Source organism: Macaca mulatta, chromosome 16 (genome assembly GCF_049350105.2).
Source record: "Macaca mulatta isolate MMU2019108-1 chromosome 16, T2T-MMU8v2.0, whole genome shotgun sequence".
NCBI lineage: Eukaryota > Metazoa > Chordata > Mammalia > Primates > Cercopithecidae > Macaca > Macaca mulatta.
This window is the reverse complement of record NC_133421.1, coordinates 74,855,068-74,878,990: the sequence shown is the minus strand read 5'-3', so window position 1 is coordinate 74,878,990 and position 23,923 is coordinate 74,855,068. Positions and strand designations below refer to the sequence as shown.

The 23,923-nt window shown below is 44.8% G+C and overlaps 2 long non-coding RNA genes across 2 annotated transcripts; one reads left to right on the top strand and one right to left on the bottom strand.

Moving 5' to 3' along the window:
• Positions 1–1,386: 1,386 nt before the first annotated feature.
• Positions 1,387–12,628, top strand: LOC106994096 (uncharacterized). Its single transcript, XR_001440540.3, has 4 exons — positions 1,387–2,268; positions 3,067–3,188; positions 6,254–6,665; positions 11,636–12,628. It is a non-coding gene; the product is annotated as an uncharacterized LOC106994096 (long non-coding RNA).
• Positions 5,642–21,967, bottom strand: LOC106994095 (uncharacterized). The gene is made up of 5 exons (XR_013407097.1): positions 21,827–21,967; positions 21,570–21,659; positions 11,720–11,815; positions 7,837–7,916; positions 5,642–6,549 (listed from the first exon to the last, which is right to left on the bottom strand). It is a non-coding gene; the product is annotated as an uncharacterized LOC106994095 (long non-coding RNA).
• Positions 21,968–23,923: the final 1,956 nt, after the last annotated feature.

Below are 23,923 nucleotides of genomic sequence, written 5' to 3'. Positions count from 1 at the left end.
TCATTGGCCAGACCTGCGCCATGGGCTCACCCCAGAAGTGGATTGAGGGCTAGCAGGTTTCCCACAGAAAAATCCTACTGTTAAAATCATTAAAAGAAAAACTGAATGTTGGGCAAACAAAAACAATAGTTGTCCATTGCAGAATCACTTCAAAAATACAGCTTTTCCTTTCTCTTGCATTATTTGCTTGAGATAAATTTTCACAGATGGGATCCCATGAGTCACGGTGGCTTTTGATATAAAATGCCAAGTAGTTTTTCAACAGGATGGCATATATTTACATTCTGTCTGCTCAGAATGAACTAATTTCACCACACCTTTATTTGTGTTGGATGCCATATGTTTTATAAACTTAGACAATTCTAATTTTACTAGATTCTACAGTTATTTGTATTTGCATCGTTTTCCCTATCCCTTTTTAGAGTGGAAAATACAGATAAGAAAGTCTACAGGCCGGGCGCGGTGGCTCAAGCCTGTAATCCCAGCACTTTGGGAGGCCGAGACAGGTGGATCACGAGGTCAGGAGATCGAGACCATCCTGGCTAACACGGTGAAACCCCGTCTCTACTAAAAAATACAAAAAACTAGCCGGGCGAGGTGGCGGACGCCTGTAGTCCCAGCTACTCGGGAGGCTGAGGCAGGAGAATGGCGTGAACCCGGGAGGCGGAGCTTGCAGTGAGCTGAGATCCGGCCACTGCACTCCAGCCTGGGCGACAGAGCGAGACTCCATCTCAAAAAAAAAAAAAAAAAAAAAAAAGAAAGTCTATATAAGTTGGTTAGCAAGAACCTTCGAATCAACAGATGGGCCAGCTGGAGCCCTGGGAGCACATGGAAGGACAGGTGTGTCTCTCCTGCCCGCGGCCCTAGGGACCAGAGGGCAGGGTCTGTGCTGAGAGATGAGACCAGCTCATTCAGACCCAGCCTGGGGTTCAAACTCAAAAGGAACTTCAAATGTCAAACATTTTTGGGTTATTATTATTATTATTACTAGTCATTTCAGCTGTGTTATTGCATGAATGTTAGACTTCATCTAAATTTTTAAATGCATGTGTGCATACACTACCGGAAAAATGCTAGAGAGACTTGCTGACTTTGGCGGTGTCCTAGTGTGTTCCTGTGTCTTCATTTTGTTAAATCGTGATGAAAGCAATTTCCGAGACTCTGCTGGTGGTACTGCCAGGTGCGCACGAGTGTGAAGGGGTAGGAAAGGGATCACGAAGAGATGAACCGATGCTCCTTCCCCTCCTCGCTGCGAGGCCACTTTCCTTTGCACCAGAGACCTCAGGCTCCGCCGCTTGAGGCCCAGACCATAGAGATGCAGAAACCTCCGGATTCCTAGAGAGGAAATGCGAACTCAGGAAGTCGGCTTCTGCCGGCGGCCCACTTCCGGCTTCCTTCAGGCAGCGCGAGTGCGCTGAGTTCGCGGGCTTCTGTCTGCTGGAGGGTTTCTCGCATCTTAGGTCCCTGCTCTGGGCTCAGGGGAGGCCTTGCCGGGTGGACACGAGCCCCTAATGCAGATTCTGGGGCCGCAGGCGGAGCCTTCTCCACGGAACTCGCACGCCGAGGGATTGGGGGCCAGGGTGGAAGGCTTTTCGGAGGGGCCACCTTGAAGCCCGTAGCGCCGGGATTCCTTTCGCCTAAGTGCTACTTCGAGATCGGTCCCTCAAATGCCTAAGCTCTGGACTTTCCTTTATATAACCCCTACAGGCTCGAAAAAAATAATGGTGACACTGCAACTTAAAAGTATTTAATTTAGGCCGGGCGCATTGGCTCACGCCTGTAATCCCAGCACTCTGGGAAGCCAAGTTGGGAGGATCGCTGGAGCTCAAGAGTTAGAGACCAGCCTGGGCAACATAGCGAGACCCCGTCTCTACTAAAAAATACAAAAATTAGCCGGGCGTGGTGGTGTGCGCCTGTGGTCCCAGCTGCTCGGGAGGCTGAGGTGGGAGGATCGCTTGAGCCTGGAAGGTCGAGGCTGCAAGTGAGCCGTGGTGGCACCCCTGCACTCCAGCCTGGGTGACGCAGCGAGACCTGTAGATATATATATATATATATATATTTTTTTAGGACCCATTTTTCCCTTATGTAGGAGAGCGACTGACTTGTCAATTTTATAAACAGTCAAGTAACTAAAACAAAACAAAAAATGCACTTTAGTATTGTGACCAGATATGGGGAAGAAGATTAGTTCAAAAGATAAGGAACTATGACCCTGGAAGAGGAGTACAAGAACTATGCAGACAATGCCACTTGGAAGGAGGATTGGAGGTACAGGGGTAGAAAGGGTCCTAACGTCCTCCCTGTGGGAGAGGAGGGTGAAGACAAAATCAAGATCTCTTTACCAAAGGCCATGCAGGGTGGTGCACGCCTGTAGTCCCAGCTACTCCGGAGGCTGAGGCTTGAGCCTGGGAGGCGGAGGTTGCAGTGAGTTGAGATCGTGCCACTGCACTCCAGCGTGGGCGACAGAATGAGGCCCTGTCTTAAGAAAAAAAAAAAATCTTACAAGGAGAAATGGGACTCATGAGTGTAGACTACTAGTTTGAGAATACTGGCCTGGATTCTGTACCAGGGCAGCCACTTACCACAGGTGTTAGTTGCTCAATAATTTCGACATGTTATTTACTGTTCATGATGTATGGTGGAGGAAGGCCAAGGCCAGGTTTTGTTCATTTCCATTTCCAGGAGTTATATGGCTTGTGGCACTTCACTGATTATGAATCATTTTCTTGAACGTTCATAAAGACGGAAACTATCCATTCATAAAATGGAAACTATTCATGTGTGAAACTGATACACCTTCTCTGACACTTGTATGAGACTGTGTTGGGAAATAGTCCCTATAAAGAAGCATTTACCATGATGTGTTCCTAAGGAGAAAATGAGAAAGAAGGAAGTTTGGGATCTGCCTGTCTCTTAACACAGTTAATAGAATATTAGATCGCTCAGAGAAGGCCTACAGTAATGAACTTGCTTAACTTTGTTTAGTCTGGTGTTTCTGTAGCATTTTGACCACAGTAACTTTAAAGTAACACTCTATTAATATCCCTCCCATGTGGTTTTTCCCAGAATACATTTTGCAAAATGCTGACATAAATCATTCACCTGGGCACAGGACTGCTCAGAAGGCACTCTCGGCTCTCAAAAGGCATTTCAGATCTACTTTTTTGAAATCATCTGACTGGATTTCGGTAAGGATAGTTTCCGTTTTATGAACGTTCGAGAAAATGATTCCTAATTAGTGAAGTGCCATAAGCCATATAACACCTGGAAAAGGAAATGAACAAAACCTGGCCTTGGCCTTCCTCCTGCATACATCATGAACAGTAAATAACATCTCAATATTATTGAGCAAACACTATCAATATACAGTTATTTATAAAACTGGAAATTATTATTTGGAAAAAATATGAATTGTGTCAAGGAAATTCTAAAATTCAGTAGATTCAGGGATTGTTAGTGACAAACCTAGAAATTTGTTCATGGTCTCCTAGATGGACCTATTTTAATAAGACATGATCAATATTTTCTAACTGTATAAATAGAATGTAACTAAAAACCATTTAAATGTGTTGTATATTTGCATTGATATTCATTGGAACCTTGCTCTGACATTATAGAGTAAAATTTAGAACAATTGTTTTGAACATCATTCAACATAGCTTCATTACTGAAACTTGTTTGGCACAAACCTTCTTCAAGTAGAGCTACAAATTGACTTACTAGTATATTACTAAACTGTTGGAGTTTCAAACATGACCTGACTGGGGATGACTGGGTAACAATGCCTTGGACTGTCTTCTTCCAGTGTCCTATGCCTCACTGTAGGGCCAAAAAGCTGGTTCCATTAGTTGACACAGAGGTAAGCAGGATCCAGAGGACACATGCTAACCAAACTAAAAGAAGTTGTTGTGTAAACCTGGAGAGTGAGTTAATTCCTTTCTAGTGAAAAAATATAATTATCCGTCAGACTGGATCATTGTATTTGCCAACAGTGTGTTTCTTTCCTGTAGGAAGATCTACATGGGAGGCTAGATTCTTATATTGTATTGAAACATATAGTGAGCTTGGAATCAGAACAAGGAGATGGTCGGGAGTTCAAGACTAGCCTGGCTAACATGGTGAAACCCTGTCTCTAGTAAAAATACAAAAAATAGCCGGGCATGGTGGCATGCACCTGTAACCCCAGCTACTCAGGAGGCCGAGGCAAGAGAATCGCTTGAACCCTGGAGGTGGAGGTTGCAGTGAGCTGAGATCACACCACTGCACTCCAGCCTGGGCGACAGAGCAAGACTTTGTCTCAAAACTAACTAAATAAATAAATAAATAAAGTGTCCTGAAATTGTGCTACCTTTTACTCCCAAATAGCAAAAACCATACATTTTGTTTATAGTGGTCTCCATCCCACCGACCACCTGTCTCTGCTTCATATTTGACTATCAGTATTTAAAGTGTTAACATCCCTCCCTTTCTTCAGGCCTTAGACTAACCCCCATCACTACCACCCTTTTTATTGGACCTCAGGCTTATTGAATTGGGGTTAGTCATAATTCTCAGTCCCTGGCACACAAACATCTTTGTTCCATGCATGGCCCTTTCTATTTATTTTATTCTATACCATGAAAGGATATAAAGCAAAATTAGCAAAGGGAAAAGGCACATGGGGGCAAAGTCTGGAAGCCATCAGGGGCAAGCTTCCAAGAGCCTCTCTCAGTGGCATCACACAGGACACATTTAATTCCTCCAGCAATGCACTGTGACAAGTGTGAAATGTTGTCTATTATCAGGGAAGCTCATTAGAGACTCAGTACCCAAAGATTTTGCTGGGGGCTGGCCATGTAGACAACCTCTGCCTAGCATGCACCAAGATTCCAGACTCCCAGAAGGAAAGCAGGTGTTTCACATAAGCCACACTGTTTGCACAAACAGTCCAGGCACAGTGAACCACTCTTATCAGGGAATCATAGGAACTCTCCTGAAACCCAAGCTCCTACATGCCAGCCTTAGAAGGGCCAACCTTGAAAGCAGGCTTTTCTAAGGATAGCAGTCTCAGGCGTGCTGTGGTAACTCTCCTCTGCACGGTAGAAACTGCTGAGTGTAGCCTGCAGATACTCAGGAGATGATGAGAGAAATGATGCTTGGAGTGAACCTTGGAAGCTGAAAAGATCATTAACAGTGTGAAATGAGGAGAAAGGGGACCTCCAGCAGAGGGAAAATAGCAAAAGCAGAGAGGTGGGAACACCCAGATGCCTTTGGAGAAATGTGTATAGTTTGGAGTGACTGGCACGTGGGTATGGATGGCACATGGGTGTGAATGACAACCACTGACCTGGTCCAAGTCTCAGTTTCCTCATCGGTGAAATGAGATGATTGATGTGGATGACCTCTAAGGTCCTTTCCAGCTCCTGCTTTTCCAAGGAAAATGGGAGCAACTGAGTCACGTGTCAGCAGCTGAGATAGGCATAGAAAACGTGACTGGACCTAAGCAAAGAGCATGAATTAAATCTGATCCAAACACTCTCTGCACTTACTAGATGTGTGACCTTAGGCAAATTGCTTCCCTGAGCTTCCACTTCCTTATTTGAAGTTGGATAGTGTATTAATCCATTCTCACACTGCTAACACAGACATACTCAAGACTGGGTAATTTATAAAGGCAAGAGGTTTAATTGTCTCACAGTTCAACATGGCTCGTGAGGTCTCAGGAAACTTAAAATCATGGTGGAAATGGAAGCAAACACATCCTTCTTCACATGGCAGCAGGAAGGAGAAGTGTAGAGCAAGAGGAGAAAAGTCCCATATAAAACCATCAGATCTCGTGAGAACTCACCCATTATCATGAGAACAGCATGAAGGTAACCACCCCCATGACTAAATTACCTCCCACTGGGTCCCTCCCATGACACGTAAGGATTGTGGGAACGACAGTTCAAGATGAGATTTGGGTGGGAACACAGCCAAACCATATCAGATAGTAATGATATTTTCTTCACAGAATTGTTTTGAGTATTCATGAGATGCTCTATAGAAGTTTCTGGCAGAGCACCTGACAGTAGGCGCTTAAGGAATGGTAACTGCTAAAAAACATTTGTTAACTTCATTTTGTCCATAATTCAGTTTATTATTACTAAAATTTAATAAGACAGGGTCTTGCTGTTACCCAGGCTGTCACGAACTCCTGGGCTCAAATGATCTTCCTGCCCGGCTTCCCCAATGACTGCTAAAATTGTAATATTCAGTCTTTCCTTCCATACAGTTCAAGCTCTTGTTGCTGAATCAGTTATCAGTGTCTCCAGCCTTTCCAGTTGTAATCTCCACAGGAGGCTAAAGCACAGCTAACAAATGGTGCCAAGGGAGGCTCTATCCCCATGACCAGGCCATGTCTCAGAGCAGCCACAAATGACAGCAGGTCTCCAGATCAGCAGAAAGAGAAGCTGATGGGGGTTGTGGAGAAAGGCTTCCATCCCTCAGGGCACAGGAAGCCAGAAGGTTGACAAAAGGACACTGTCTCGGTTGGCCTGAAGCAGAGGTGAATTGAATTGAGGAGGACACCTTGACAAGGAGAAAAAAAAATCAAGTCACAGATGGGGCGATCTGGGAGGGCTGACAAAGACAGCCCCACAGTGTGAAGTCATACACATTTCCTCAGGAAACCATCTGTTTGAACAGTAAGTAATGTGTTCCTAAAATACAAAATTTTGCTTCTTTAAACAGAATTTAATGTTTTAAAATATATGTACCACATTCTGTTTGTGAAAATGTATTGATCTGTACATGTTTTCTGAGTGAATACCATATTTCAATTAAAACGTGTATATATATATTTCAATTAAAATGTGTATGTGTATGTGTGTGTGTATGTATATATATGTATATATATATAGGCCAGGAGTACCTATAATCCCAGAACTTTGGGATGCCAAAGTGGGAGGATTGCTTGTGCCCAGGAGTTTGAGACCAGCCTGGGCAACATAGTGAGACCACACCTCTACAAAAATTTAAAAATTAGCCAGGCATAATGGCACATGCCTGTAGTCCCCGCTACTTAGGTGGCCGAGGTGGGAAGACTGCTTGAGCCCAGGAGGTTGAGGCTGCAATGAGCCATGATTGTGCTACCACACCAGTACAGCCTTGGTGACAGAGCAAGACCCTGTCTCTCAAAAAAGAGAAAAAATACCAGAATAGATGAATATATAGGTAATTATGAATGAATATTTATTGCCAACCCAATAGTTATAATGTCTTATGGAATTTAAATATATGTGTAGAACTAAACAACACAAAATGAGGAAGGGGATAAATAAAACTAAAGTTTCCTAAAGTTTTAAATGTTTTGGGAACTGGTAAAAGTAATAATTTGTATTACACAGAAATAAGTCAAGATTGCATGTTGTTTAATCTTTAGGATAACAGCTAAAGAAAAAGAACATGTAACAAAACTGCATAACTAACAAGTTTGAGGTAGAGAGTAGAATGATAGAAGATATTTTATTAATCCAAAAGACTGCAGGAAAGAAGAAAAACAACAGAAAACAGATGGTCAAGCAGAAAACAAATAGTAAGAATAAACACAACTTTATATCAATAATTACTTTACTATTATGTAAATAGACAAAATACTCAAAAAAAAAAGACTAAGATTGGCTAGGTACAGTGGCTCATATCTCTAATCCCAGAACTTTGGGAGGCCCAGGTGGGCAGATCACAAAGTCAGGACATCAAGATCATCCTAGCCAACACAGTGAAACCTCATCTCTACTAAAAATACAAAAATTAGCTGGGTGTGGTGGTGCGTGCCTGTAATCCCAGTTACTCAGGAGGCTGAGGCAGGAGAATCACCTGAACCAGGGAGTCAGATGTTGCAGTGAGCCAAGATCACGCCACTGCACTCCAGCCTGGGCGACAGAGCGAGACTCTGTCTAAAACAAAACAAAACAAAAAAAACTAAGATTATCATACTGAATAAAAAACACAAAACCTAACTATATGTAACTTCTAAGAGAGACACTTTAAATACATGGAGACAGATGATTAAAGAAAAAGGAAAAGGAAAGATAGACTATAAAAGTCTAACAAAAGAAACCAGGCATATCTATAGCAGTATGAAGTAAGATTTTGAAGCAAAAAGCATTACTACAAATTAAAAGGTACATATTATAATGGTCAATCCAACTAGTAGATATCAAGTCACAAATCTATATGACTTATAACTTTAGAATACATAAAGCAAAAATTAAGCAACTCAAAGAAGAAAGTGACAAATCCACAATCATAATGGAAGACTGTAACATACATTTCTCAGTAACTTACAGAACAAGAAAATAGAGCAGTAAGGATCTAGAAGATTTAAATGACACAACTAACAAACTTGACTTAGTTGTTATATATATATCAAATTCTGTACCCATAATGATAGAATTTATTTATTTATTTATTTATTTATTTAAGATGGAGTAGTTGCTTTTGTTGCCCAGGCTGGAGTGCAGTGGTTCAATCTTGGCTCACTGCAACCTCCACCTCTCAGGTTCAAGCAATTCTCATGCCTCAGCCTCCCAAGTAGCTGGGATTACAGGCATGTGTGAATTTGCTTTTTAAGTGTACGTGAAACGTATCAAAATTGATCATATGATGGGCAATAAAGAAAGCCTCAACAAATTTCAAAACATTGAAATCATTCAGAGAATGTTGTTTGACCAGAATGAAATTAAGTCAGAAGTCAATAATAAAAAGATAATATCCACGGCCTGGAAATTTCTAAATAACTCATAGATTAAAGAAGAAATCCAGACAGATATTAGCAAATATTTTGAACTGAATGTGACCCCATAAAAGACATAATTTCTAAAAACTCATAGGATGCAGCTAATGTAGGGACTAGAGAGCTATTTGTAACCTTAAAAATTTATATATTAGAAAAATGGAAAGGCTGAAAGTCAATGATTTATTTTTTTAGTTTAAGAACAAAAGAACAGTCAGTTATATCTAAGGAAAATAGAAGTAAGTAATAAAGATTATAAAGCAGTGAAATAGAAAACAAATCTGCCGGGTGCAGTGGCTCACACCTGTAATCCCAGCACTTTTGGAAGCTGAGGCGGGCGGATCACGAGGTCAGGAGATCGAGACCATCCTGGCTAACACGGTGAAACCCCGTCTCTACTAAAAATACAAAAAACTAGCCGGGCGTGGTGGCGGGCGCCTATAATCCCAGCTACTCAGGAAGCTGAGGCTGGAGAATGGCGTGAACCCAGGAGGCAGAGCTTGCAGTGAGCCGAGATCATGCCACTGCACTCCAGCCTGGGCAACAGAGCAAGACTCCATCTCAAAAAAAAAAAAAAAAAAAAAAAAAGGAAAGAAAGAAAAGAAATAGAAAACACATATACAATGGAGAAAAATCAACCAAATCAAAAGTTGGTTATTTGAAAATATTGTTTATATTGATAGACTCCAAACAATACTGATCAACAGAAACAAGAAAGACAAATTTTCAATATTAGAAAGGAATATCAGTACAGATCCCACAAATATAACAAAGATAAGAGAATATTATTGTCTTCACACCCAAATATTGACAACTTGGATAGAATAGACAAATTCCTTGAAAAATACAACTTTCCAAAGCCCACATAAAAAAATAAAATCTGAATAGCCAATATCTAATAAATAAAATGGAATCTATTCAAGAGCTGCTCACAAAGAAAATTCCAAACCCGAGATGACTTCATCAGTTAATTCTTCCAAATATTTAAAGAATAATATCATGGGCTGTGCGTGGTGGCTCACACCTATACTCCCAGCACTTTGGGAGGCTGAGGTAGGAGAATCACTTGAGTCTAGGAGTTCAAGAGCAGCCTGGACAATATAGTGAGGCATCGCCTCTACAAAAAAATTTAAAAATTAGCAGGGCATGGCAGCATGCACCTGTAGTCCCAGGTATTTAGGAGACTTAGGTGGGAGGATTGCTTGAGCCCAGGAGTTCAAGGTTATAGTGAATGAGCTGTGATGGCATCACTGCCACTCCAGTCTGGGTGACAGAGTGAGACCCTGTCTCTAAAAAAAAAAAAGAACAATACCAATCTTGCATAAACTTGCACAAACTCTACCAAAGAATAGAAAAACAGAGTATACTTCCCAACTCCTTTTATGTGGCCATAACCTGATAGAAAAACTGGACTAGGATATTACAAGAAGAAAAAATTACAGACCAACGTCAATCATTGTGGTATAAGAAAAAATATTTAGGTTTTGTTCCTGGTTCCCTGCACATGGCTCCCAAAACTCCTGAAATCTCCACAGTGGCAAGAGTGTCTTTTGTATACTAATGAAATGACTAGTGGCTGGAGGCTTCTAGGTAGTTCGGGATGAAGGGGTCACCAGAAAGACCTAGACAATAGCTCTTATTTTGCATGCCAAGAAAAATAAATAATTAAAAAAAAAACAAAAAACAGAAAAAAGGAGAACTAGGCATGATTAGAGGGTTGGAACTTTTATACCCACCCACTGACTTCTGGGGAGGGGAGAGGGACAAGGGGCTGGAGACTGAAGTAATCACCAATGTTCAATGATTCAATCAATCATGGCTATGTAGAGCTCTTGCCTATAATCCCAGCACTTTGGGAAGCCAAGGCAGGAGGATCACTTGAGGTCAGGAATTCAAGACCAGCCTGGCCAACATGGTGAAACCCCATCTCTACTAAAGATGCAACAATTATCTGGGCATGGTGGTGTCCACCTGTAGTCTCAACTACTCGGGAGGCTGAGGCAGGAGAATCGCTTGAACCCAGGAGGTGCAGGTTGCAGTGAGCCGAGATGGTGCCACTGCACTCCAGCCTGGGTAACAGAGTAAGACTCCATCTCGAAAAAAAAAAATCATGCCTATGTAATGAAATTCCAATAAAACCTCTAAATGATGGGGTTCAGAGAGCTTCCAGGTTGCTGAAGACACCAAAGCGCTGGGAGAGTGGTGCGCCCGAAGAGGGCAGGAAAGCTCTGGGCTCATTCTCCCTTGCCTCGCTCCATGCATTGCTTCCATTTGGCTCTTCCTGAATTGTATCCTTTGTAATAAACCAGTAATATTAATTAAGTACTTTCTTGCGTTCCACTAATCATTCTAGCAAATTGCCAAGCCTGTGGGAGGTGGTCATAAGAACCCCCAAATTATAACCAGTTGCCCAGAAGTATGGGTGGCCCGAGACTTGCAACTGGGGTCTGATTAGGACAATCTTGTGCGACTGAGGCCTTAAATCTGTGGAGGCTAATGCTAACTCTGGGTAGTTAGTGTCAGAATTGAATTGAATTGTAGGACACTCAGTCTGTGTTGGAGAATTGGTTGGTGTCAGGAGAGGAAAAAAATTCTCACTTGTGAATACAGATGCAAAATCCTAAATAAAATATTAGCATTTTTGCTAAGGAATTAGAAAAAATCAAGCATCCATCTAGGATTTATTCCAGGAATACAAAAGTGATTTAATATTCTAAAATCAATCAAGGGAATTCATCACATTAGTAGGAAAAAAAAAGATCATAAAATCATATTGATATATACATAAAAATGATGAGTTGATAGATACGTAAAAATGGTGACTTCAGAAAATGTGGTTTCAAGAAGTAACATCAGATTCATTTTTCTTTCCTCCTTCAGAGTACTGTCCGTCCAGTCTAGATTGATTTGTAGGAGAGAACTGCAGTCTGTTCCATGCCTAGCCTGAGCCACGGCCTGTACTACCTGTTATGCTGTAAGACCCTCTGATTTCCAGGACCCTCTGGCTTTGGATTTTGGTCGCCATCTTTGGTTCTGCATGTTTTATACTGATGGTTCAACCTGCAAGACAAAAAAGAGGGAGGTATTGTTTAACATCATTATTGACATATTTAATATAATTATTGTGTCAGACACTCTGGTAGGTTCTGGAAGGACAAATGTGAACCCAAGTTTTGGAAGTCTAAGTAACTCATCGAAAGTCCCACTGCTGGTAAATGACAGAGCTGATATGTGAACCAGTCAGTCTGGCTTTGGAATTCATACTCTTACTCATTGTGTCACTAACTCTACCTGACCGACCACAAGACTAGGCATTAAGTGTCAAACAGATTTAAGTCACACAGGCTGTGAAAGCACAAAGAAAAGACATCAGTTCTGGCTAGGGGTGGGTTGGTTCTGGAAGGTTTTTAAAGAAAGAGTATTTAAGCTGATACTTAAAAGATAAAGATTTTTAACTGGCAGAAAATAAGAATGCATTACTCAGGATAATTTAGATTATGCTGTGGTAACACAGGTTTAACCCAACAAGGGTTTCTCTCTCTTAAGAAAATGATAAGTCGGCCAGGCGTGGTGGCTCACGCCTGTAATCTCAGCACTTTGGGAGGCCGAAGCAGGTGTATCATGAGGTCTGGAGATCGAGACCATCCTGGCGAACACCGTGAAACCCCGTCTCTACTAAAAATACAAAAAATTAGCCGGGCGTGGTGGCAGGCGCCTGTAGTCCCAGCTACTTGGGAGGCTGAGGCAGGAGAATGGCGTGAACCTGGAAGGCGGAGCTTGTAGTGAGCCGAGATCGTGCCACTGCACTCCAGCCTGGGCGACAGAGCAAGACTCTGTCTCAAAAAAAAGAAAAGAAAAGAAAAGAAAAGAAAATGCTAAGTCAAGTTGGGCAGTGTCCAGGGCCCTCCCTTGATGTCTTGACTCAGCTCTCTAGGCTGCTACCATTTAGACTTTCTCATTCCATCACATGTGCTCCATCACTGTGCAGGGGAAGAGAGAAAAACATGGAGAATTGGTACTTGCCCTTCAAGGCTTCGGCCTGAAAACCCACACAACACTTCTGCTCATGGCCCATTCATTCTAACTCAGAGAACATGGGCTATTTGGCAAGAAGTTGCTGCTTCTGCTCCAGAGAAAAGGAGCATTTCAGGCTGAGGAACAAGCACGTGCAAAGGCACGAAAGGGTAAAACTGCATGGTATGCAGGGGAGAGCAAATAGATCCAGGACACAATAGGTCTTCAATGCCATTCATAGACAAATGGAAGCTCTCATGGAGGGGCAGCAGAGTTTGCCTTGTTCTGCAAAATTATAGATGGTTTTAGATGTGCAAAATTATAGATGCAAAAAAGGAGGGCATGCAGAGATGAAAGACCAATGAGCTGGTTATAGCCATGCCCTTGGACTTCCCAGCCTCCATAATTGTGAGCCAAATAAGCTTCTTTTCCTCGTAAATTACCCAGTCTCAAGTATTCTGCTGGAGCAACAGAAAATGGACTAAGACAGATGATCAAGAAATACTTCCTGGCCGGGCGTGGTGGCTCAAGCCTGTAATCCCAGCACTTTGGGAGGCCGAGACGGGCGAATCACGAGGTCAGGAGATCGAGACCATCCTGGCTAACATGGTGAAACCCCGTCTCTACTAAAAAAAAATGCAAAAAACTAGCCGGGCGAGGTGGCGGGCGCCTGTAGTCCCAGCTACTCGGGAGGCTGAGGCAGGAGAATGGCATAAACCCGGGAGGCGGAGCTTGCAGTCAGCTGAGATCTGGCCACTGCACTCCAGCCTGGGCGACAGAGCGAGACTCCGTCTCAAAAAAAAAAAAAAAAAAAAAAAGAAATACTTCCTAGAGGAAGTGAACTTGGAACCCATGGTATGGCCAAGCAGAGAAAAAGGAGGAGTAAACCTTTCTGTATCAGCGGGAAATAATCATGCAGGAGAGAGCGCAGTTCAGGCAGAGGCAATGAGGAAAAGTAAGAGAACATGGTCACTAGAAGCACTATAGATGAGTCTCGTGTACTTAGACACTGCAATCCTAATTGCACAGGAGCTCAAAAGGGACAGCAATCATGGGATGGTCCTGTGGTTTGAATGTGACCCCCAAAAGTTTGTGTGCTTGAAACTTAGTTGATAGTATATACAATTTGGTGAAGGCAAGAGAATATGATTCCAAGATTTCCTACCTCTCTGCCAAGCCAATAGTGGTAGTCAGTATCTAAAATAGGAAACACAAAAGAAAGGAGCCTGTTTTGAAAGAGAAAAACTTGTTTGTGCTGTGCTCTGGAACACATACACAGAAATGTGTAGGAGACAACTGGAAATACAGCCTCAAGCTCTGGTGTGAGGAGAGGCATCCCAAGATGAGGGTACAAGAGAAGCAAAGGAATGGAGACAGGAAATATCAGGGTATACAGGAGACCTACAGTAAGAATGAAGGTCATTTCTCACCCATTTACTCTGTCCTTGCCACCCTCCTCAGAGTCACCTCCCGCTGCCTGCTACACATCTGCACCTGGAGGGCCCCTCAAATGTAATCAACTCTTTGGCTCTTATCAATAAAATCCAGAGCCATCCATACATACTGCTCTGTCTTCATTGAACTGTTTCAATCTTGCAGTAGCTATTTTTCTGCCATTAATCATAATTCTATGCAGCATTGTATGAGCCCTCAGTTCACAAAGTCTTTTTAACATATATGCACGTAGCCGTCCTCTGAATGAGATCACTAGTTTTTCTAGCCTCAGTGAAATTGAAAAATAGATCATGTCAGCTGTGTGACACTGGGCCAGTTAATTGACCTCTCTGAACCTTAGTATTTTCATCCACTAGGGAAAAAAACATCTAATATCTGCTCCCTCTATTTAAATGGGTGGTTGGGATCAAATGAAAATAATGAGTGTGAAATAGTTGTATAATCCCTACGGGCAATATAGGAACAGTGACAATAGGGTAAGAGTGTTAGTGATAGAAGTTATCGTTGTCACAATATGCCTTCTAGGGACCAGTCAGTAAAGACACATAAGAAAAACTCAGCTAGACAACCTAATGCAAAGAGAGATATTTAATTGAATACTTTTTATGGATCCAGTGGTATGACTGCTACAAATAAATAGCATAATCGTCGTCCTCTGGGAGCTGGGGTGATAAAGTATACAGACAGAGATGATCAATGCACAGCACAGAATAAAAGTGTGTCTCATGTGAATCATACAGATCCTAATTGCACAGGCGCTGAAAAGGGACTGTGATCACAGGCTGCGTCTATGGGTTTGAGTGTGTCCCCCAAAAGTCCATGTGTTAGAAACTTAGCCGCTAATGTAACAGTATTGAGAGGTGGGGCCTTTTAAAAGGGAATTAGGTAATAAGGGTAGAGCCTCATAAATGGATTAATGCTGTTTGCGAGTGAGATCATTTCCAAGGAACTGAGTTAGTGCCCTGAGGTCTCTTTGGCATGCACTCACTTGCCCTTCCACATTTCTGCCGTGTTATAATGCAGTATGGAATCCCTTACCAGGGGCCGGGCGCAGTGGCTCACGCCTCTAATCCCAGCACTTTGGGAGGCCAAGGCGGGTGGATCACGAGGTCAGGAGATCGAGACCATCCTGGCTAACACGGTGAAACCCCATCTCTACTAAAAATACAAAAAATTAGCCAGGCATGGTGGCAGGTGCCTGTAGTCCCAGCTGCTAGGGAGGCTGAGGCAGGACAATGGCGTGAACCCGGTAGGCGGAGCTTGCAGTGAGCCAAAATCGGGCCACTGCACACCTGGGTGACAGAGCGAGACTCCGTCTCAAAGAAAAAAGAAATTCTTACCAGAAGCTGTCACCATGCCCTTGGTCTTCCCAGCCTCCATAACCGTGAGCCAAATAAGCTTCTTTTCTTTTTAAATTAGCCCATCTTAAACACTCTGTTATAGCAACAGAAAATGGACTAAGACAGATGGTCAATAAATGCTTCCTAGAGAAAGTGAACTTGGGAAGGAGCCCATGATATGGCCAGGCAGATAGGAAGGAGCTGTAGACTAACCTGGATATATCAGAAGAGAGCTGAATCAGAAAAATCCTAATTGCCCCCTCCCTCTCAGCCAGCCTGCTCCTGAAGCTAGAAGGCTCCAATCTTCCCAAGGAGGGAAAGAGTATGGAACAATGTCTTATGCCAATACTAAGGAAAGGGATTTCCTATTTCAATCTCTGTTGCTAAACAAGCATTTGCAGCTGAACCACAATCTCAAGAAATGGACCAAGATCAGGTGCACAGGGAAGGCTCTGAGGAGAGCCTTACCACTCAGCATTCCGGGCACAGCGCCAGCCGCTCAGACAGCATACAAAACACGGCTGGGGCTCCTTGTGCAAGACTGACTGCAAGCTTTATCTGCATGGACACTTTCTTGGCTCACAGAATTGTTTTGGAACAAAAGCTATTCATTTCAGCTTGATTTGGAGCCACAGTCCTTGGCTTTCTGCAGTGTCAGGGCTTGGCAGTGTTTCTGGCCACTGGGTCAGCCATGAGGCCAACAGCAGAGAGGGGAGCAAAGGCACAACCCCCGACTGTATTGGGGGATGCTGAGAGGTGGTCCTGCTCTTCCTGGGATGGCCAGGGGACTGAGGAGCCAAGGCTGCTGGAGTGATTCTTTTCAGCAGCAGTCAACGGTCCCCTCCTCCCCAACACACACACACACACACACATATGCACACACACACACACACACACACACACACACTCTCTCTCTCTCTCTCTGTTATGCTAGTTTCTGATGGCAGGGCTTAAAGCATCCTCATCCTTTCAGTCATAACTTTTCAGATTATAAATACAGTACTTCATCGGGTGAAATAACCATCTCCTTAGTAGTGAGGCAGAGGCAGCTAAATGGCGGATGGTGGAGTTGTACCTACTTTGCCAGTTAGAAATTTAAACTTCTCTGATAAAAATGACAGTCACTCCATTTCTTTCCCTTTGTGTTTAAAAAAAAAAAAAAATCTCTGAAGAATTTGCAACTACCCCTCAAAGAAGATTAACAGGAGTTATTTCTAAAAGCACAATCAAGAGGGGCTTTCCAGCGATGGCGTCTCTTTACACAAAGGAGGGATTTGCTGGGAAGAGGGGAGTCTGTGTCGTGAACATTTTTAGGAGTCTTCCCGTGAGGGGACAGAATAATCTTCCTCCAACCATTTCCCATGCAAATTCACTTAAGGGATTCCTTTTTAAATTGTAATAAATCTAAACTACAAAAAATATGACTGACTCCTTGGGTCCGGAATGGTCTTCAAGAGGTGATCTTGGTGTCCACTCACGACGGGAGAAAACCCACCTTGATATTCAAGCTCCCCAGGAAGGGTGCAGCTGTGGCCTTTCTCCAGGCCACCCCTTCTTCTGTCCAGCGTGCATCCCTTCTGAGCTATCTCCTTTCGTGAGACACATTGAAGACCCCCGGTCCTTCCCCATACCTTCACCTCCCCACCCCACCCCACCACTGTTGACCAGACCACAGCTGCCCAGTTCTCCCAGAATCCTGACTTCTCCACAACTATTTCCTGAGGCCTCAAACAAATGCTGCACAAAAGGGCCATCACCGGGCCGGGCACAGTGGCTCACATCTATAATCGTAGCACTTTGGGAGGCCAAAGCGAGTGGATCACCTGAGGTCAGGCATTCGAGACCAGCCTGGCCAACATGGCAAAACCCCATCTCTACTAATAATATAAAAATTAGCCAAGTGAGGTGGCAGTCACCTGTAATCTCAGCTACTCAGGAGGCTGAGGCAGGAGAATCGCTTGAACCCAGGGGCGGAGGTTGCAGTGAGCCGAGATCGCACCGCTTCACTCCATCGGGAAAAAAAAAAAAAAAAAAAAAAGCGTCATCATTGGACTCTCTCTGATCCCATCACAGGCCTAGCATTGCCCCTCTCAGATTCCAGCTGAGTGAGGTATAACATTGAACATTTTAAAGAACTCAGACAGTCACTAAAAGTATCAGAAAGTGATAGTCTCAATATTCCATCCATCCCATAGTCACGATTTCTTCCCATAGTAAGTGGGCGTCACGCTCTACAAGATTTCGGGGACTAGAACTTTCCTGTAATCCAGAGCAGGCTTCCTGGAAGACAATCGTAATTATGGGTTTGCTGTGCAGAGATGTAAATAGTGACCCCAAACCATTGTGCTCTTTTTTTTAGTAGGCAACTCACATCCCAACTATAGCACTGCCAGCCACAGTCCAAATGCCCAAGTCTAATATGCCCTGTTAACTGTACCCAGCCTCAGAAACGTCTCTCATCTCTATTACATTCTCAATGACCCGTTTAATGTGTCTCCCAGGTTTTTCAGGCCCTGCCTCCAGACACATAATTGCCTACTGGACATCACCATCTGGCTCTGACCAACAGCTGACACACAATAGATCCAAGCCAAGTTCACGTTCCTCTTCTACCTTTGTCCCAACTCTCTTCCTGGCACCCCATCTGTCCTAAGAACAGCCTCACATCCTCAAGACCCAGAGAAATCACCACTATATCTTTCAGAACGCTTTCTTGACATTCCACCCAGGATAAAGTGAAGGCCCACACTTAAGCACCTTCTTTACCCTCCAGCTGTCTGCATGGCACCTGCGCCATGCCACTGAGTTGATACACGTGGCCATCTCCTACCACTAGACTACAAGTCACTTGAGAACAGGGACTGTGTCCTGAAGGTCCTGAAGTCTGTGTTATTACAGTGCCTAACTATACCTGACACATAGTAGATGCCCAATAAATGTCTGTTACATGGAGGAATGAACCAATGACACAAGCAATTCTAAATTCTGCCCAAGCCTTATTAAGACCCTTCCTTCCTGTAGCCCTCATCTAAGTTCAACTCTCTTCCTGGAACCCCATCTGCTGCAAGAACACCCTCACATCCCCGAGTTTTCCTTAAGTCAAATAGGAAAGCATTTTAGAAGTCCAGATGGAAATTTTTTCCACCTCGCCGCAGGTGGTCAGGGCTGTGGGAACACAGGAAATGAGAGGCTAGGCTGAAACAAGAGGCCTGCATGTGCTGGAGGCCACAGCAGGTTGCCCAGCCCTGCTGTTTAGTTCACTATGTGTCACCAGCTAACACCCCCAGGCAGAGCCGCTGGACAGGGGAATTCTTCATCTCCTTCTACACATTAAAAAAAAAAAAAAAATCTACGTATGTATTTTTGAGACAGTGTTTCACTATTTCACCCAGACTGGAGTGCAATGGTGCAATCACAGCTCACTGCAGCCGGGACCTCCTAGACTCAAGCGATCCTCCAACCTCAGCTTCTCGAGTACCTGGGACTATGGGTGTGCACCACCAAACCTGGCTAATTTTTTTTTTTTTTTTTTTTTGTAGAGACAGTGTCTCATTCTGTTGCCCAGGCTGGCCTCAAACTGCTGGGCACTAGCCATCCTCCTGCCTCAGCCTTCCAAAGTGCTGGAATTATAGGCATGATCCACCATGCCCAGCCTCCACCACATTTTAAACAAGTCCAGGCATCAGAGGTGGGCATCAGCTTGGCTGGTTGGCGTCAGCTTGGCTGGTAGACATACCTACACAAGGCTGCATTGAGGCTGGGACATCATAGGAGAGATAGGTGTGAAAGCCTCGACAATCACAGGAGAAGGGCCTTCTGACCAGCACCACTCCCTCTGACCCCATGAAAAGCTGTCATTTCCTAGGTGACTGGAGTTGCAGACAGCACAGAAAGACACTGAGTGAATTCTCTCGGCTCAGGGAAAGAAATATATCCCATCCATTCCTCTGGCTTCTATTAGAGTCCTCGTTTGAATGTAAATCTGGCCACTTCACTCACCTGCTCTTTGGGGAAAAATAGCACCACCTTTGTAAGGCATAGACCTTTCCTTTCCATCCCTGCCTGCCTGTCCCACCTCACACTCCCCTTGTACTCTATGCTCAGCGAACAGCAATCAGCGTGCCCTCAGACACGCCAGACTCATACATCGCTGTGCTTCGGCAGCCACGGTCTTCCTTCCTCTGCCCAGCGGAAGCCTCAGGATCCTCCAAGCTTCAAGGCTCTCTCTTCATAGATGACTACCCCAACTCTTCATGTAGAATCGGAAGCTCCCTCTCACCACAGTCTTAATTTTATGTTTCTCCTGGCTGGGCACAGTGACTCATGCCTGTAATCGCAGCACTTTGGGAGGCTGAGGCAGGCAGATCACATGAGTTCAGGAGTTTGAGGCCAGCCTGGGCAACATGGCAAAATCCCATCTCTATTAAAAATACAAAAAAAAAAAAAAAGAAAAATGAGCCAGGCATGGTTGTGCCTGCCTGTAGTCCCAGTTACTTGGGAGGCTGAGAAGGGAGAATCACTGGAGCCCAGGAGGTCAAGGCTGCAGTGAGCCGAAATCACGCCACTGCACTCTAGCCTGGGCAACAGAGTCAGACTTTGCCTCAAATAATAATAATAGTAATAATAATAAGAAAATAAATAATGTTTCTACAATTGTAGTGAGACCAGTTTTTCTGTATCATGTCAACAGTTCTTCCAGTGTTAGTCCTTACCAGCCTCAGTTTCCTTACCTGTAAAATGGAGATAATAATTGAACTACCCTTTCGCATGGGTGGGAAGATTGATCCCCGAAAGCGGCTGGTGCCTGGGGAGGTGGGACGGGGCAAGTAAGGTGGGCAACACAGGGCTCATTCATGAGCAGCAACCCCTGTGGGCCACCTGAGTTCTGCCCTACTGGGAGCCTTTGGGAGAAACAACGTAGAACACCCTCAGAAGAGCCCCCCCGGGGGGCGGGGAGGAAGCTTGGTACTTTTTATCAAGCAACTATTTTTCGCTATCAGTTGCAGGTTGATCCAGGGGGCATCCACTCCCTGGCACTCTGGCCACATGTGTGGCAGTCATGTTCCTATGACCAGAGAAAACCCCCTGAGCAGAGAGGCTCAGGCACTTCCCGTGTAAGTCCCTGATGCTGGGTGGGATGTCGACACCGTCTGATGTCATTCACCTGCAGCTCTGCCATTGGCTGGCTGAGGGAGCTTCGCTCTTCTAGAAGGTAGATATATTTGGCCAGGTGCAGTGACTCATGCCTGTAATCCTAGCACTTTGGGAGGCCGACGGGGGCGGATCACTTGAGGTCAGGAGTTTGAGATCAGCCTGGCCAACATAGTGAAACCCCGCCCTACTAAAAATACAAAAATTAGCCAGGTGTGGTGGTGCACACCTGTAATCCCGGCTACTCAGGAGGCTGAGGCAGGAGAATCGCTTGAACCTGGGAGGTGGAGGTTGCAGTGAGCCAAGATCGCACCACTGCACTCCAGCCTGGGTGACAGAGTGAGACTCTGTTTCAAAAAAAAAAAAAAAAAAAGACATATTTGATTGGGGGCACCCTAAGGTACCTTGTGGTGGGCCCAGTCCTCCATCAGCCCACATCCCCCAAGGCTGGGCACTGTTAAGCTGCCCTTGGGTGGGCCACTTAGCCTCAAGGGACTTTGAGGGCAGGAGCCATGCTCATTTTGCTCATCACTGTGTTCCTGGTACCTCGAGCAGTGCTCAGCAGATGCCAGCCTCCAAGTCCACATTGGCTGCCTGGCTGACAGAGAGCACGTGGTGCAGAATGAGGTTATAGCAAAGGAAACCCTGACATTCAACCTCAAACCTAGCCCCAGGACCCCAAGCAATGGAAGACCATGACCACTGCCTTTGCATCTGTGAGTAGGTTGTGGTGTAAGATACGTTTTTAAGATCTATGTGTGTGAGATACGTTTTTAACTTTCAAATATCACACTTTAGATCCAGAAAGGGCAACTTATAGGAGCTTTAAATTCGTAGGTGGCTGTCTGGGTTACCTTATGTGACTCAGAGCTGGGGTGGGCCGCCTGCACTGCAGTCGGTGGATCACTGTCTCGGTCTCCAGGCCCAGGACGCAGCTTGCAAACCTAAATGGAATTGTCTTTATCACAACTCACACCAGTCACTTAATGAAATTGAGCTGCACAAAACGACCCAAAGGGGTGCCCTCCACTCCTGCCCCACGTGTCCTCGTAGGGTTCCCAGATGTGGTCCCCGCCCGCCTCCCAGGGCCCAGGTAAGGGACCAGGGTTACCTTTTGGAGAAATGTCATCCTCGGCCTGTACTGCCGGCCTTGGTATCGGATTTTCATTCTGGCCCCTGGATGGATTCACAGCCAGAGCACCAGTGGGAGACAAGAGGAGAAGCCCCCCAAGTTCGAAAGGCAGCCTGGCTCGCTCTAGCCCTGGGCGTCGACGGGGAGGCGGCTGGGCGGGGAGGGAGTGGGCCGGGCCCCCCGACCCTAACTAGGCGCCTCCAACTTGGAAAGCAGCTGGAATCCGCGCCAGCCAATCCGCGAGCGGCGCCGCGGGCTTATTAGCATGTGCTGCGCGGGCGCCCACCTGCCGCCAGAGGGCACTGTCCGGCCCCCGCCGGGACCCCGCCGAGCGGCAGGTGAGACCCGCAGGGCAGGGCCCCGGGGCGGGGATGGAGGGGCCGGGGAGAAGGAGGAGGGAGAGGAGGAGGAGGGAGAGAGGGTGGAGGAGGAGGAGGAGGAGCTGTGGCGAGGAGGGAGAGGAGGATCTGTGGCAGAGGGCGAGCCTTAGACTGCACCACTAAGGACTGGGGAAGTGAAAACAGATGTAACACGCTTTGGCTCCCTGGCTAGCCAGCCCCCAAATCATTGAATGGCACTAAGCAAATTATTCGGTTTTTGCCATTAAAATGGCAAGCCACATTAAAATGGCAAGCCACAATTACTTTTGCACCAACCTAATGTTTAAACTTTGTCAGCATCAGTTTCCCCAGCTAACACGAGAAAAGCAAGTGGTTAGGAAATGACTCATGTGCTGTGAGGACTGAATAAATATCTGGGTTAAGGACTGGCAGTGGGGTGTGCTTGGTGGCGAAGAATGCTGCTCACGGGCCAGATGGGCTGGCTCTGAGCCCTGGATTTGCCATCTAGCTATAGGATCTCAAGCAAGTTATGGAAGCTCTCTGGGCTTCCTTTGTCTCATCCGATGAGTGAGAATCACTGCACCCTCCCCAGGGGGCGGGCAGCGGTTTGTTTGGTTCTGGTTTTGGTTTTAAGATTACTGAGCTGATTCATGTACAAGCACTTAGAACTATGACTGACACTTGGTGAATGTCCAATAACCAATAGTTTCTCTCTTATGTCTCTTGGGACTCTAAAAACAAACAAAAAAAAATTTACTAGGCGTAGTGGTTCCATTATATACATAGTCTGATATACTTATATATATATATATATATATAAAATTCTGAAAATAATTCTCAGAGTTCTCAAAATAATATGAAAACTGTTGGAGTCATAACTGGAGGTAAAGTATAATCTCTGGAATCAGATTACTTGGGGTAAAATATCAACTCTGTTACTTACCCTCTGTGTGACTTTGGGCAAGTTACTTAACCCCTCTGTGCTTTGATTTCTGTAAAATGAGGATGGTACAATGACAGGGGACAAAAGAGTAAAGACTCAATAAATACCAGTTGTTGTTAGTATTATCAACATTAAAATCTTTAAAGATAGTTTAAATATGGAATGCTAGCTACATCTCCGGCAGGAGGAGATTTTCCAGGTTTAACATTCAGGATCAGTGACGTACCCATCTTTTATTTCTAGAGCCAGGTGGCCTGAGCATGGCAGACAAAGCTGATGTCAGATGGAGGCATGTGGGCATTTGTCATAAGAGGTATGCTCGGAAGATATGTCTTCAGATCATCTGCGTCTCATTCTTATGGAAGAGCCACGTTTCCACCAAGCTACCCAGACATCTTAGCTCCAGGTTAGAGTACTGGAATAAAAGTTTCAGAAATGAGACTCTGAAGTCTGGTTGACTCCCAGGGAAATGACTAGGCAGAAAGCCCTGAGATGTAGCTTCCAGCCCTAGCTTGGCCACGGCCACAGTGAATGACAACGTGGAAACCAGGTTTTCAAATTTAGTTGAATCGGTTCAGCAAAGCAATTTCAAAATCATTTCAACTTCGTGTGTTTCTGTGGTTGGTTCCCATATTCTCTTATTTTGCTAATTTGGGCTTTCTGTCTCTTTTTTTTTTTGAAATGGAGTCTGGCTTTGCAGCCCAGGCTAGAGCGCAGTGGCATGATCTCAGCTCACTGCAAGCTCCACCTCCTGGGTTCATGGCATTCTTCTGCCTCAGCCTCCCAAGTAGC